The sequence below is a fragment of the Phalangium opilio genome, unplaced genomic scaffold (genome assembly GCF_054372755.1).
Source record: "Phalangium opilio isolate 3A_F unplaced genomic scaffold, DU_Popi_V2 ptg000329l_1, whole genome shotgun sequence".
Classification (NCBI taxonomy): domain Eukaryota; kingdom Metazoa; phylum Arthropoda; class Arachnida; order Opiliones; family Phalangiidae; genus Phalangium; species Phalangium opilio.
Genome location: NW_028324226.1, coordinates 9,029,931 through 9,043,390, shown reverse-complemented (window position 1 = coordinate 9,043,390; position 13,460 = coordinate 9,029,931). Strand labels below are relative to the sequence as shown.

The 13,460-nt window shown below is 33.7% G+C and overlaps 1 protein-coding gene across 3 annotated transcripts in view; it reads right to left on the bottom strand.

Moving 5' to 3' along the window:
- LOC149610712 (transcription factor GATA-5-like) overlaps positions 1-10,900 on the bottom strand; it is a 76,304-nt gene extending 65,404 nt beyond the window's left edge. The window contains exon 1 of one of the 3 annotated variants that reach the window (XM_089859249.1): positions 10,222-10,900. The gene's annotated coding sequence lies outside the window, so the exon portion shown is untranslated. The remainder of the gene's footprint in view (positions 1-10,221) is intronic. The other 2 variants (XM_089859248.1, XM_089859247.1) reach the window with 2 other exon arrangements.
- Between the last annotated feature and the right edge of the window lie 2,560 nt (positions 10,901-13,460).

Genomic DNA, 13,460 nt, shown 5'->3' with positions numbered 1-13,460 from the left:
TTAGTGGCGTCTGCGAAACCGAATCTCTTACAAGTACCCAGAAGCCACAGCCCTGTATACCTTATCCTTACCACTCTCAGCCTGTGAGAATTCAACCAATCCCTTAGGGGTAAGAGGTGCAATTTAGCAGACGATTCTAAAGACGTTAGTTATGGCCAGGGCGTTACATAAGGATATTTTTTTAGTAGTCAGCCTGACTAGTAAGCCCCCTATCCCAATTTTTTTTAGTAGTCACTGACTAGTGAGACGCATGGTTTACGAATATTTGGGACTTTTTTTTACTAGTCAAATTGACTATATAGTGAACCCCAAGATTTCGATTTATTTTAGTAGTCAAGGCATTTTTTTTAGTAGTCAAATGCCTTGACTAGTGCCTTATGTAGAGCCCTGGTTATGGCTTCAACGTTACCAGTCTAACAAAATCGTATTTTTTTTAAGCCACATCTATCGTTTTCGGATCCACATCCCAGATGTTTCGTCTTATAAAAACCTATTTTAACACCCGAATTTTGAAAATGGTCCATTGCTGAACAATAAATTTGGTTGCCTGGCTGTTCTTCAAATTTGGCTTTTCAGTGGGTATCAGTAAATATTAAAGTAGGTGGGCTACTTCAGTTAACTAAAAAGGAAAACAAAAATTTCGAATTACTTTATAATAATGTGACAGCCATTCTCGGATATCGAGGAGCCACAGTTACCCAAAGTGATACCACCATACGCTTATAATAATCCTTAGGATGTCAAACTTAACTCCCATTACTGTTCAACATGGAAATATATCCCGAATAGAAAAAACTTCTATGCCTTGTGTAAGGTTCAAGAGAAAAACTTAGACCTTCCATTACTACTAATGTATGTGCCAAAACCAATTTTCGTTGACCTTTTAAACGGTCTTTCAACTAAGCTACCTAAGTTTGTATAGGCCTAATAGGCAAAAACTTTGAACTTTCATTTATATCATCAGTAGACCTCCAAACTTAGGAGGTATATAGTATCGCTCGGGGTATATATACGAAGTGGACTCTGGTATCAAATCCAGGCATCTTGACGTCCTCTGGCTCGCCTCACTCCCCTCTCTCTCGTGACGCGCATTTAACTTAAAAGCGAAGCGGCGGTGGGGTGAAGGATGAACTCGAAATATTCTAGAGGGACCTGCATCATATTTTCAAATGGCTAGCAGACACTGTTGCAGAAGAAATTTTAATCTTGTGTAGTTTGACAAAGTGCTCGAAAGCTCCTGTTTTTATAAGTTTATAAGTTTTCATCTTTTAAAGTTTCATGGAAAAATGCTATTCTTATGATTGTTAGTGTCATATTTTAAAAATAGGGTAGTTTACAATTAAACATGAGTTTGAAAATATGATTTATAAGTTTGATACTGGTTATTGGGGGCAATTTTCTAACTTTTTAAATGAGTTATCGCAAGTGATAACTATCGTCTGAAGGGTTGTTGTCAACATCGTGCCGTCTATGAGAGTACGATATCTAAATAGATGAATAGTCTTAGGTATCATCAAACCTTGAACGAAAATCGGCGGATGTCTCGTAAATTCCCCTAGTGCTAATAAGAAACAAGGTGGTCAAGTTAAAATTTTATCGTTTATAATTATCACGGTCCGAGTGATTACTTATCGAAAGGGTTAAGCAGGTCGATAATTTACCGCTTGCTTTATAACTAAAGATGGTAAAATTTTAACTTGACCACGAAGGAATTCACGAGACAAACGCCGATTTTTGTTCAAGATTTTATAACACCCATGATTAATCCCCTATTTAGATATCGTGAACTCATAGAACGCATGGAAGTGTTGACAACAACACTTTAGACAATAGATATCTCGACGCTTAAAAAGTTAGAGAATTGCCCCAATTGACAGCTAGTAACTGAAATGTCATAAGATTCCTATGAGAGGCTAACCACCAAATAGAGAGGTAGACTGCTAAACCAAGTGTATAGTCCATTCTCGCTTCGTTATCATAAAGGCTTTAGCATTACATCTTACAGGATGTGTCACAATTATAGAATATATCCTACAATTTAATGGCCAATTGCGAGAGAATTCGGAGTACGGGAAAACTGGCTAGCGCAACCGGTATACTACAATTCAACAAACCAAACTGTAAGAAATAACTTAACCCTTTGCTAAGATATCAAACCTCTCCCAGCTTTCTCTGAAATCTTATGAAAAATGGTAATATCGAGGAGTTCGATATTCTCAAAGAAGCGTATTGAATTTCGGCAAAGATTTCCTGATTTCTTCAAAAGTGGCGGAAAGGTTTCTAAATATTTCGGACTTTGTATCAAAGATTTCGTGACTATATCTGCCGTTTCATTAAAAGCAACAAGCTTACGGAACATCGTTTAACTGTCGATCGGGTCCCTCGGGAAGTTTAAAGCGGATTTTATGAAGTCGTTAAGAAATACAATTTGCCGTACTAATGTAATGGAACTAATGAAGGTCATTGCTGGAAATTCATTTCCATTTCTAATGGTTTTTAAGTGGTTGATATTTAATGATTCAAGCCGTTACAAATACCTCGCAGCTTCTTTAAAACATTCCTTGAAACTATCATTAAGAACTTTAGCGATGTTACGTTTTACATCAGACCGTGGACCAACAAAGAAAAAGGGACATGACTCTCGTAGCATTCCGCTTATTTAGATTTTTTCACTAAAATATTGTGGACACCATGTGGAAAAAAAAGTAATGGTAATAAATTTTCGGTTTGGTTCTGTTCAGTTTTCAGACTTATAACATTTTAGGGCTACCCAGTGCCATCTAAAGGTTCTTTCAGACGCTCCAACTTTTGACTCAGCTCAATGGGTCAAAAAGTTGTATCAATTGCCCAACCTTTGAAGGCAAAAGTGAAGTAAATCCTTCCTTTTCACGCGACTAAGCTTTTACCACCAAATAGAACTTTTTAAGCGCCACCTACCTTGGCACTTTCGAAATCAACCGCGAAAAAGGCTTTTATTGTAATCCATTTTGATTGGCTGAAGAAATGAAATTAAAAAGTTGAGTCAGTAAAAATTGTATCATTGATCCAATTTTTTCTAGCCAACTTTTTAGGTGTCTCAACTCATTCAGTGTCTATTCAGACGATCCAACTAGTTGATTCAACTCGATTTGACCCATCAAGCCGAGTCAAAAAGTTGGATCGTCTGAAAGAGCCTTTAAGAGTAGCCTTCCGTGAGGTTAATTTTCTTATATCAGTTAGTGTACAATATGTGCGTCCCTCTAGATTAATATTGATACAGGAACGAGGGATTGGGCTTTAAAAAAATTAGCTGAAAAAAAGAAGTAATAGGGGGTGGTCATTTAGGGTGGGAAGTATGTATCGTGGATCTCTTGTAAAAAAGAATTGGCTTAATAAAGACCAGCAGGCCTGGATGGGAAAAAGGATGGCTTGTTATAAATTTTACGGCCATTTTACAACTGTCACGAATTTTCCAAGCAGAACATTTTAATACTCTCGATCTTTCATTTCGCGAAAATATATTAAATTTCGGTTTATGTTATTTTTATATTATTTTATTTTTAATAGTTTTATAACGCATGCAGAAACTTTTTGTTAAGATGCACTAACTCGCTTGAACTTGGAGTCATCGATCAAAATTGTAACATGAAGCTACGCGGCATGTACATTTACCATCAATTTGGAATATAAATTTGAAGATCAATTCATGTGAACGTTTCCTGGATTATATCGTCAGTTCGCATGACTAGAATATTTAATACATAACCCTCAAGGGTTAATTCACCTCTTGAGACTATGTAAAATGTAGCGATTATAAAAGTCTAGATTTTCGATGTTAGTTTCAAGTTTTTGAATTTGAAATACATTAAATGTGTATGTTTCTATTAACCACGTGCAAGGCGAAAAATGTCGTCGTGGTCCAGTCTTTATATATATGCATAGTTGCTTATCAGATTTTCTCAAATGAGCTTTACTGGCAAAAATATTGCATTAAACTTAATAATGCCTGACACAGATATTTATTTGATAATTTGCAAAATCCTATGCAGGATGATTGGGTGCATATTTCTTTAATAACGTATAAATAAAAAATTTAGAACAAAATTTAAATACATGCATTAGGTGTTAATGAATTCAGCCAATTAATTATCATTTTTGCTGTATTAATTGTTAAAATTGAAATGGTGATTATACGAAAAATGTTATTTAAAGTGTAAGAGTCACCATAAAACGTTATTTTTAAAACTAAAAGGTTTTATTCCCATCTCAAAGATCAAATCTTTCTGATTCAGAATATCTATTTATATAATGCATTATAATTTTTCAAATATTATTAAAACCCCGACTTTCGGAACCTACTCGCAGAATTTTTTAAAACTATTTTGACAGTTAAATTTCGCGGTACTCCATATACCCCTGGTGACGTCATGATTCGAGCGCGCGTGAACCGTGACTCCGCAAGTCCTTTTTTTATTGATAGGTGGCGCTTTCAAAGTGATCGAATTTGACGCGCGCGCGATGTTTAAAAACTAGGCTTAGCTCTCGTAATGAAATCTGTCTCGCGCTGGTCAACCTCTTATGACGTCACCAGGGGTATATTTATAATTTATTCCGTCTTAATGAGGTATGTGAAATATCAATTTTATTTTTCATATTACAAAATGAATAAATTTCTGTAAGACTTTTTACTTTGGATCTACTGTTATTATAACCCAATTGATGTTTTAAAACGAAAATTAGCCACTTTTCAAAAAACGTGACACTAACACTTTAAGTCTGTAGATAAGCATATAAACGATTGATTGTCGTGGAGTCTGAGGAATTAACTAGCTCTACCTTCTATATTGTAGCTCCGATCGACGTAAGTATAAGGCGAATATAATTTTTATTTTATCTTTATCATACAAAGATTTGATAGTACATTCTCTACAGAAATCCATCGCTTTCTATGCTTATGTTTTACAGTTGCTTTACGCTATTAAATTCCTTTAAAATGACTACTTAATGCCAAAACAAAATATTTTGAACCTGCTTCTATATCAAGCAATTATATCTGTTTATTTATAAAGGTAAAATTAATTTATCCATTTTGAAAAAGAAAATAAAGACTTATATTGAAAAACAGCGCCATCTGTTAGGGATACAATAATTTCGAAAGGTTTCTAAGGCATGGAAGTGAGTTAATTCTTTATCAAAATTCATGGTCGGTTATGAAAATAAATCAATTGATTTAATTTAGCTGACATGGATATATTAAAAAAAGGTAAATTTGAGGCTACCATGTTGAAGGTGTTCTTAAATGCTTAAATTGTTAAATCGCGGCTATCAGGCGACCTGTTATTAAAATTTATAAATGAAATGTACGTGGTCCGATAAGGGTGGTTAGTTAAACACACATTAAGAATCATATTTTTTTCTCTACCCTCTCTGATATAATATATAGCCGAATCGGGATGGAGTTTGGCCTTCCAATAACTTACTCGCACTCTCTGTGGGGCCTCGAGGCGTTCCAAGCAATTTCAATAATAACCTTTTCCCATTAATAATTCTTCCGCTGTTTCGTTTTCGCAGCATGCTAGAAGGGCCATTACTGCGTAACAGCCAATATCCCAACTAAGCCTTGCATATCCATGTTCAATCTCTTGAAATTTAAATTTTTACCCTCGCTTCAATTTCATAATATTGTATGTCAATTTTTGCGCGAAAAAAAATTTATGGATACGTTATCCAATGTTTATAGATAATCTACAAACGTTTACATCGCATTTACCGCGGTTTCTTGGCAACCACGCCAAAATGCCAGCAGTGTCTGGGAATTTAATTTGCATCATAAGTTTATAAGGTATGTTCCATAAGTCTTCGTAATGCAAGAGACTTTGTGAGAGGTAGTTCGAGAACGACGCCAGAATTGACTACACTCGGTTAATTTTGCAGTCCATCTTCCTATTTAATCTGTACTAAGCCTTTGATAGCGAATCACCAGGCGTTGCTTTACGAGAATCTATGACGTTTTACCTACGTCACTTCAGGATTAGGTCTCAGTAACCACTTATGGAAAATATCTTTTGAACTTATCTTTGCATTAAGTATTCCTAGTTAAATATTGAATAGAAAAATCGTTTCCAGCTCGGTGACGGTGACATAAAAACGTATTTTTTTCGGAATTATGTTGAAAATTTGCTTAGGATTTCTCCTTATTTAACTATAAAACATGTTAAGCTTAAAGAGTTCAAAAATATGCCGGCCTTGTTTTATAGTACAGTAGAAAATTTGAAGCACTAACGTGTTTAGACTTTTAGTATTAAGCTATAGTTTAGTACTTCAAAATAGGCTATAAATGTGGTGTGAATAGCATATTGAAAACGAAAAGTTGCGACATTTTTGAAATTAAGTGGCAAAGATTTTGTTTTTAATTCGTTGGCACATTTTGGTTGAAAATTTGGTTTTATATAACCAAAATTGCGTACATAATTAACACCGCAAGAGCAAAATTGGAAGTAGGCGGGAATCGTTTGAGGCGCACGACTCTTTTAAAACCATTAATCACTGTGCCGCGCTGGTAGTCTTAAAACGTGTTTAATAAAAACTCTTTTAGCGCTCTAGCTTTTGGTACTAGGAATTGTTTCCCCCTTTCACGTTAATTGTAAAGTAAACGTTGATATTTAACGTATTAATAAAAAAATGTAATTATTCTTGTAAAGAGATAATAGTGTAAAATGTTTCAAGCGAAAATTTTATCATTAACCTTTAACCACATAATGGCTTCTGTTTTCAAAAAAAGAGTGAAAAACGATATTGAAAAAAAAAACCATTAAAAATAAGCTAAACTGTGTGAAAACAGTTCAGTGTAATTTCTTTAATCTCTTTAATTTAATAATAATTTTTTGAAAATTGAGTCAATGCATATTTTAACAGAAACAAGATTTACGCCTTGTCAATTACAATATTGCTTATGAAAAATTGGTTATAATATAATATATTGTGGGATTAAATGGAGAGTTTTTCACAAACATCGCTGTGGAAATTAAAAAAATAAAGCTAATGATGAATAATATATTTTAACGATGGATTACCGAATGAGGAGTTTACGGTAAATAATGTAATATATATTTCAAGAAGTTGCTTGCATGATTATTTCGTTGTTTGTTCATTATATAGTCTCAATTTGTTACCAAATTCGACCAAACTGTAAGGGTGATATCAGCACCCCTGAAGTATATAATACTTCTTTTCGAGAGAAGTCTCCCACAAAGCTAGGTAAGTGTAACATGATTCTTCCCAACATCGGAACATTTGGAGCAAGGTTACTAAACCGAATCACATACGCGATAAATAGTTCCCTCATTTTTAATTTATTAGCGCTTAACTATTTGCCAAGGCGAGCTCGTGGATTTTTGTCCCGCGATCAGGTTTTTGGGTTGATTGCTATGGATTTAGTACCAAACATTTATATAATTCACCCCACGCGTGATGACCATCTGAAGTTTGACGAGCAGGAGGTCAAACAAATAGGGTGAGCCTTGGAAGAATCATGTTACATAACTAAGGTATTAAGAGTTGGATACAGAGTGTCATCCTTCTTCTATTAACCCCTTGAGTCAACACTAGTTTTAGGAGTGTTATTCTTTTCTTTTTAGTTCCTCAAGGTTGGGTTTGAGAACCCCTAGGCATTAAGCATGTTAAAACTTATATTGCAGATTGAGCGAAGATAATTTGACTACAGTGCTCTTTGAGTTTTTATTTATAAACATGTCGACCTGAGCTCTAGTTACATTTATTTAAAGGTGATGACTTGCACGTCTAATTGCAACTCGCACGACCGATTGCGTGTTGGCTTATTTAGCGTTGGGATTTCGTGACTTGTATATTATTTGTGAAGAACCTTTTTGTCATTTAGCATAATGCCGCAAACGATACATCATAAGTTCATAATTTATGTTCCATAAGTTTGTCACTGGTTACTGGGAGCTTGCCATGAAGTTATACGTAGATGAAACTTCATAGATAATCGTAAAGCGATGCCTGGTGAGTCGCTGTAAAAGGCTTAGAAAAGACGAAATAGGAAGATGGCTGCAAAACCGAGTGTAGTCGATTCTGGCGTCGTTTTCGAACTAGGTCTAGCTCTCAGTAAGAATTTCAAAGTACACGTAGCGTCATTCTTATAGAACATATCTTAAAAACATTCAGTTGTAAAGTTTATATATACCATGCCGTTTATCACGTAGGTTTAATAGAAAGTTTTAATTTAGGTTTTATAGCAAGCCGTGCAATTGCCTGTCGTTGTCTATGATAATATAGTTCAGACTTTTATTCTATAATTTACCGAAAAATATATTTTTAGAACAGTTATTTCGAGAATAGTGTTTTCGATGGAAATTTTGTCTATTTTAACTTTCTAGTGCATAGGGCAAAATCTTCTGAATTATGAAGGCAAACATTTCATTACCTGTACGAAAGAAAATAATGCAATTCCCATTTAGAACCGCGGAGTCATGCAACGCTATATAAACGATAATATGTATTAAAATAAAACTTATATTAAATGTAAAAGATATCTAGGCTATATGCAGGTATATGTGTGCTGAAGAAATATGTCTGACAATTTCATAATATATCTGAGATATACATTATTAATTTAAATTCTATAAACATTATTACCTTAATGCACATTAATTGAAAATGAAATGACGAATGTGAATTTAATGGGGTTTCATTTTTAAATAGATAACGTTTTTTAACTATTCACTCACTAACGAGGATGAGCATCACTATCTATAGTGAAGGATGGGACTGGTTAATCTATTTAAGATCTTAATCTTAGCATGAAGCTTCCGCCTCATCAGTCATTGATCCCTCAACAGCAATTATATTATAGTAGACAGCAGGTACTCGAAGCTTTGCCAATAGGGTTAAAACTATATAGTCAACAGTAAAACTGTACACCGATATATTTCAGTTACAACGGTTTAACTAGATTCATCCAAGAATATGGAACAGGCCAAAACAGGCTGCTGTTTTTGCCTTTTTCTCCCCATGCACTTCAATTTGTTAAATTTGAAGTCCCTTCACCACATTTCTTCAGTTAACCAGTTAGTTTTACTTCAATATTCAAATTTTTTAAAAATTTTCTTAATTAAATATTGTTAATAATTTTGAAGGCTGAAATTATCAGATACAGCGTTTGCAACTTTTTCAACAACCTTAATTCCGTCTGAACACTCTTATTGTTACGTTTGGATTTTGGTTTTCTATCATCGTTTACTAATATGCAAAAACAGTATGTTTCAATAAAAAAAATACCTTTAATATTTAGGTAATTAAATTATAAAGTATTTAATCATATCCTTACTGACTGATAATTAGCGCCCGTCCCAAAGCGCTGAAATTTTGCAGGGGCGTTACTCGTTACATTAAGAAAGATTTTGAAAATCCGTTGCCATTTTTTAAAATGACGGCTTGAAATATAAAAGAATTCCTTACCGATTTCATTTGCATTATTGGGCACTATGGTTTGCTATAATCTATAGACGGGTTGGATATGCCACCATATTTTAAAATGGCGACCCGTAAAGTAATGAAAATAGCATGCAATACCGAGTACCTTTGCTGCTATAGTTATACATGAAAAAGTTAATCCGCAACTAACTTTTCTTGTTAATAAATTGTCAATAATAATAAAAAAACGCAAAATTATTAATAAAATCCCTTTTTAAGAAAACGTTTTGCGCCTAATGTAAAACTTTCCCGAAGGGCATGCTTTGTGTTACGATAAGCATAACAGTTGTTAATATATCTGAGTTGATTTCTATAATCTTGTAACACACGCGCTTATTGACTTTTTACAAGATACTTGCCGAGCCCTAAGTTTAATTTCATTTACGAAGTAAAATTCAATATTTAAAGCTTAAAATCTCAACATTTAATGTGATTCATTTGATAAAATAAATTTAAGTTACTCGTGCTTAAAGCTAATCTAGGTTATTTTACATTTTCATAATACAAAATTGTGAATTATTTTTAAATTTAGGATCAATTCTTGAGCTGTTTGTTAATACCTTTAGCAAATTAAAAGCAATACCGAGGGCAATACGATAAAGCTACTATATTTACAACAACCATGCGCTATTCATGGCAGAATTGATGAAATTCATTGTAACGCTATCTCATCACTTCAAAACAAATCTTTAGAGGGCAGTTATAGAATAATGTCGTCAATTCTGAGAATAAATGAATCGTACTCACCTGTTCGTGCTGTTTTCAACTGCCGGTTCCAGATTCACTCAAAAAAAAAAGTTCGGCGTTTTTTCTTATCTTGGTCGCCAATCGTCGCGAAAAGACCCTTATACTATATACTACATCTGCCGTCTACAATATAACTTTCCGAAAAAATATATATAAATATATCAATGATGACCTACGACCCTTCCTTTTCTCTAACTAAGAATATACCAGATTTAACAAATGGTTCTTTATTTATTTTTTTTTTATTTTTTAATTATTCATCCGCCAATTCTTTATCAGTTTCTGTATTTAAAATCCTCGTCACGGGATTGTATTTTAAAAGAATACTTATCACAATATAATGTTTTTATAATTTGTATAATATAATTCTCGGTAACACCGGTATAACGTAAGTCCACCGCAAGATTCTGCGTCTTCTGAGTATGACGGCTTCGAAGACACATATAGCCGAGCGTACTTCTCCTATCCCCAGAAAAAAAAGAGCGCGGAACAACTATCCTCCTCCCGTTTGATCTTACGACCCCTCGCCGTAGGGACAAACGTAGATCTTTTTCCAACACCACGTCGGAAACTGGCTTTTTTAGTCAAATAAATTTCCAACCCTCTGACGACGGCTTCCGGAGCTTCGTCCACGTAAAACTCTCGGGCAAAATTCGCTCTTTGCGATCGTCAAGGGGGAGTTATGTCAGAACCCTAAAAACGGGAAGCCATTTTGGAATGAATAAATAAAAAAAATAAAAGAAATAAAAGTAGGCGGTGATCTTTATACGGCGCAGGTGAAAAAGGTGTCGTGGTAGCCACGCCTTACCTATTAAATATATTGACTTGTAAAGAGCGTAGTTGGAAATACGCACCGCCTCTATTTGATAGCGCTCTTTTATACCTATACTGATATTTTATATTTGTTTTCTCAATTGCTGTAAAAGTGGGATGTATAAGGGCATAACTGAAGGAATAATATTTTCATGGAGACATTTTATTATTTGACAAATATTTGATATTTTGTGACGGCGGAATTTAATAGGAAAAATCGACAGAAAAAGAAAGGTTTTGTTAAATTTCTATATTTGAAACTGTATAGTGTACAAAAACCACGGTGTAAATTACATACTTATAAACAGTATACTGTACCGTATAACCCGGTAAATATCCAGTAATTTTTGTCATTGATATCATATAAATTACTATAAATTTCCGACAAACCGGTATTTTAATAATCAGTAATATAATCGGTATTTTACACTTTTTAAACGTTGTGTATGATCAAACCGTTTTCAACCTTTTTGGAAAGGCCTTTTTTAACCGTAGTAATTGCATTTTCTCTTAAAAACAAATCCACTTTTTCCAAAAAACGTTACATTTTGACCTTTCCAAAACGATTGAAACGGTTTCAAATTGTTTCGTGTAAAACGCGGATTATAATTTCGCAGTGAATGAATAATGAACTGTACTGTTATGATACCAGAAAAAATATTTTGGTCCACATTTCTCATGTGTAAAGATGGAAGCAGGACAAATTCAAAATTATTTAAGCAACTCCAATTATAGCACTTTAATTCCGTTGTAAGGCCGGATTACCATTTATTAGTAATTGGCTAAATAGAGCAGTGATTAAGCATACTGCAAATTGAATGGAAAAGAACGTAATCTGCGATTACCAAAGATGTGAGTCGGTAATTTACCTTCTGTAACTTACTGTTAATTTACCAAAAACCGGTGTGAGTTGGTAATTTACTAATTTATATATATATAGTTACCGATATATATCGTTTCGTAATTTTACTACGGAAGTTTACCTTTTCAGAGACTATCAAAAATTATCCTTTCATTACTTCGGGCTCCAGTTTTTTCTCAATTTCCCATTAGTTCGCGCTGTTTAAAGCATCTAAACTTAACTTTAAAGTGATTATAGTTCAACGTATTTTAATAGACTATATGCCTATACACACGAAAAAATAAATTACCGACAAAATTGTAATTTTTCCCGAAATTTGAATCGCTAATTAGCCGGTAATTTACTGTTTTTATTAATTACGAGAATTTTACATCTCTGGTCCTCATTTCGAAAAGTATTCATATATATATTTATTATACTGCCATGAAATTGAAACTGCTATGCTAATCCCTTGGAAATTAACATGTTCGAAGCCATATTTACTATATTTACTGCATTTTAAACTCAGTTTATCAGCAATTATAAGATTCGGCAAAATTTGTGTGATGGAAGGAAAACCACCAATTCTGCCAAAATTAAATTATGAAATATGTCATCCAATTGTTGTCTTTAAAGGAATAGCGAACTGATTTAAAAATGATCTCAAATCTAAAGAAAACCTTACTTTTTTGAGAGTTTAAACTCTTCTGATTCCAAAAATATGCTTGATTAATATTTAAATATGAAGGAAAACACAGAAAAAACACTTCGAAAACTTGACATTTGGGGACAAAAGCAAATTTGCGGAGAAGATATTTGGCGGGTTTTTCTCCTTGCTACGTCACTCACGGCATCTCGCGGAAAAGCCAAGCGCGTGCGCCCGAGACTTCCGATCCTACTAATGCCGCGAAAATCTGAATAAAATAGGCGCTTAGACACTAACAGGCGTCACGTGAGCAACATCTAGAGTGAAAATTTCTCCTTACTACGTCATCAAACGAAACTAGGCATTTTCCAAACACAAAACTTTGATTGCAATTTTATAAATTTCTACGAAACCAAATACAAAAGTAAACATATCATAATAAACTAGATTTTTCAAGGATTTTTTCCCATTTTAAGTTTGTGGATGACGAAAATTATGGCACTAACTGTTTAAGAGATTATTCCGATGAAGTAGCTTGAATAACATTTCAGCTTATAGCAAGAAATTTGACAACATACAAGCAATAGTTGATCCAAACATCTGCTTTGTGTTTTGATCTTCTAATGCAACTCCAATATTTTTTTGATATTGATATCGCCCCTTTTATCAGAAATGAGATGCGTATAATTTAAGTTGCAAATTATTTTTTTAATGCAATAATATTTATTATTTTTGAACAAGGGTTCAGCCAACTTGGATTTATTTTCAGTCTGTATAGTTTTGCGATAGCGGGATTGTGTATCTATCGGTTGTGTATACCAATTAAGGGAATCATTAATTAGGTTTGATGCAAGTTACTTTCCAATCTGTTTAATTATTCATGGCCTAAGATAAGTTTGAAGCGAAATGTTTTTTTTGCAATATTCCCAAGATTTTGTT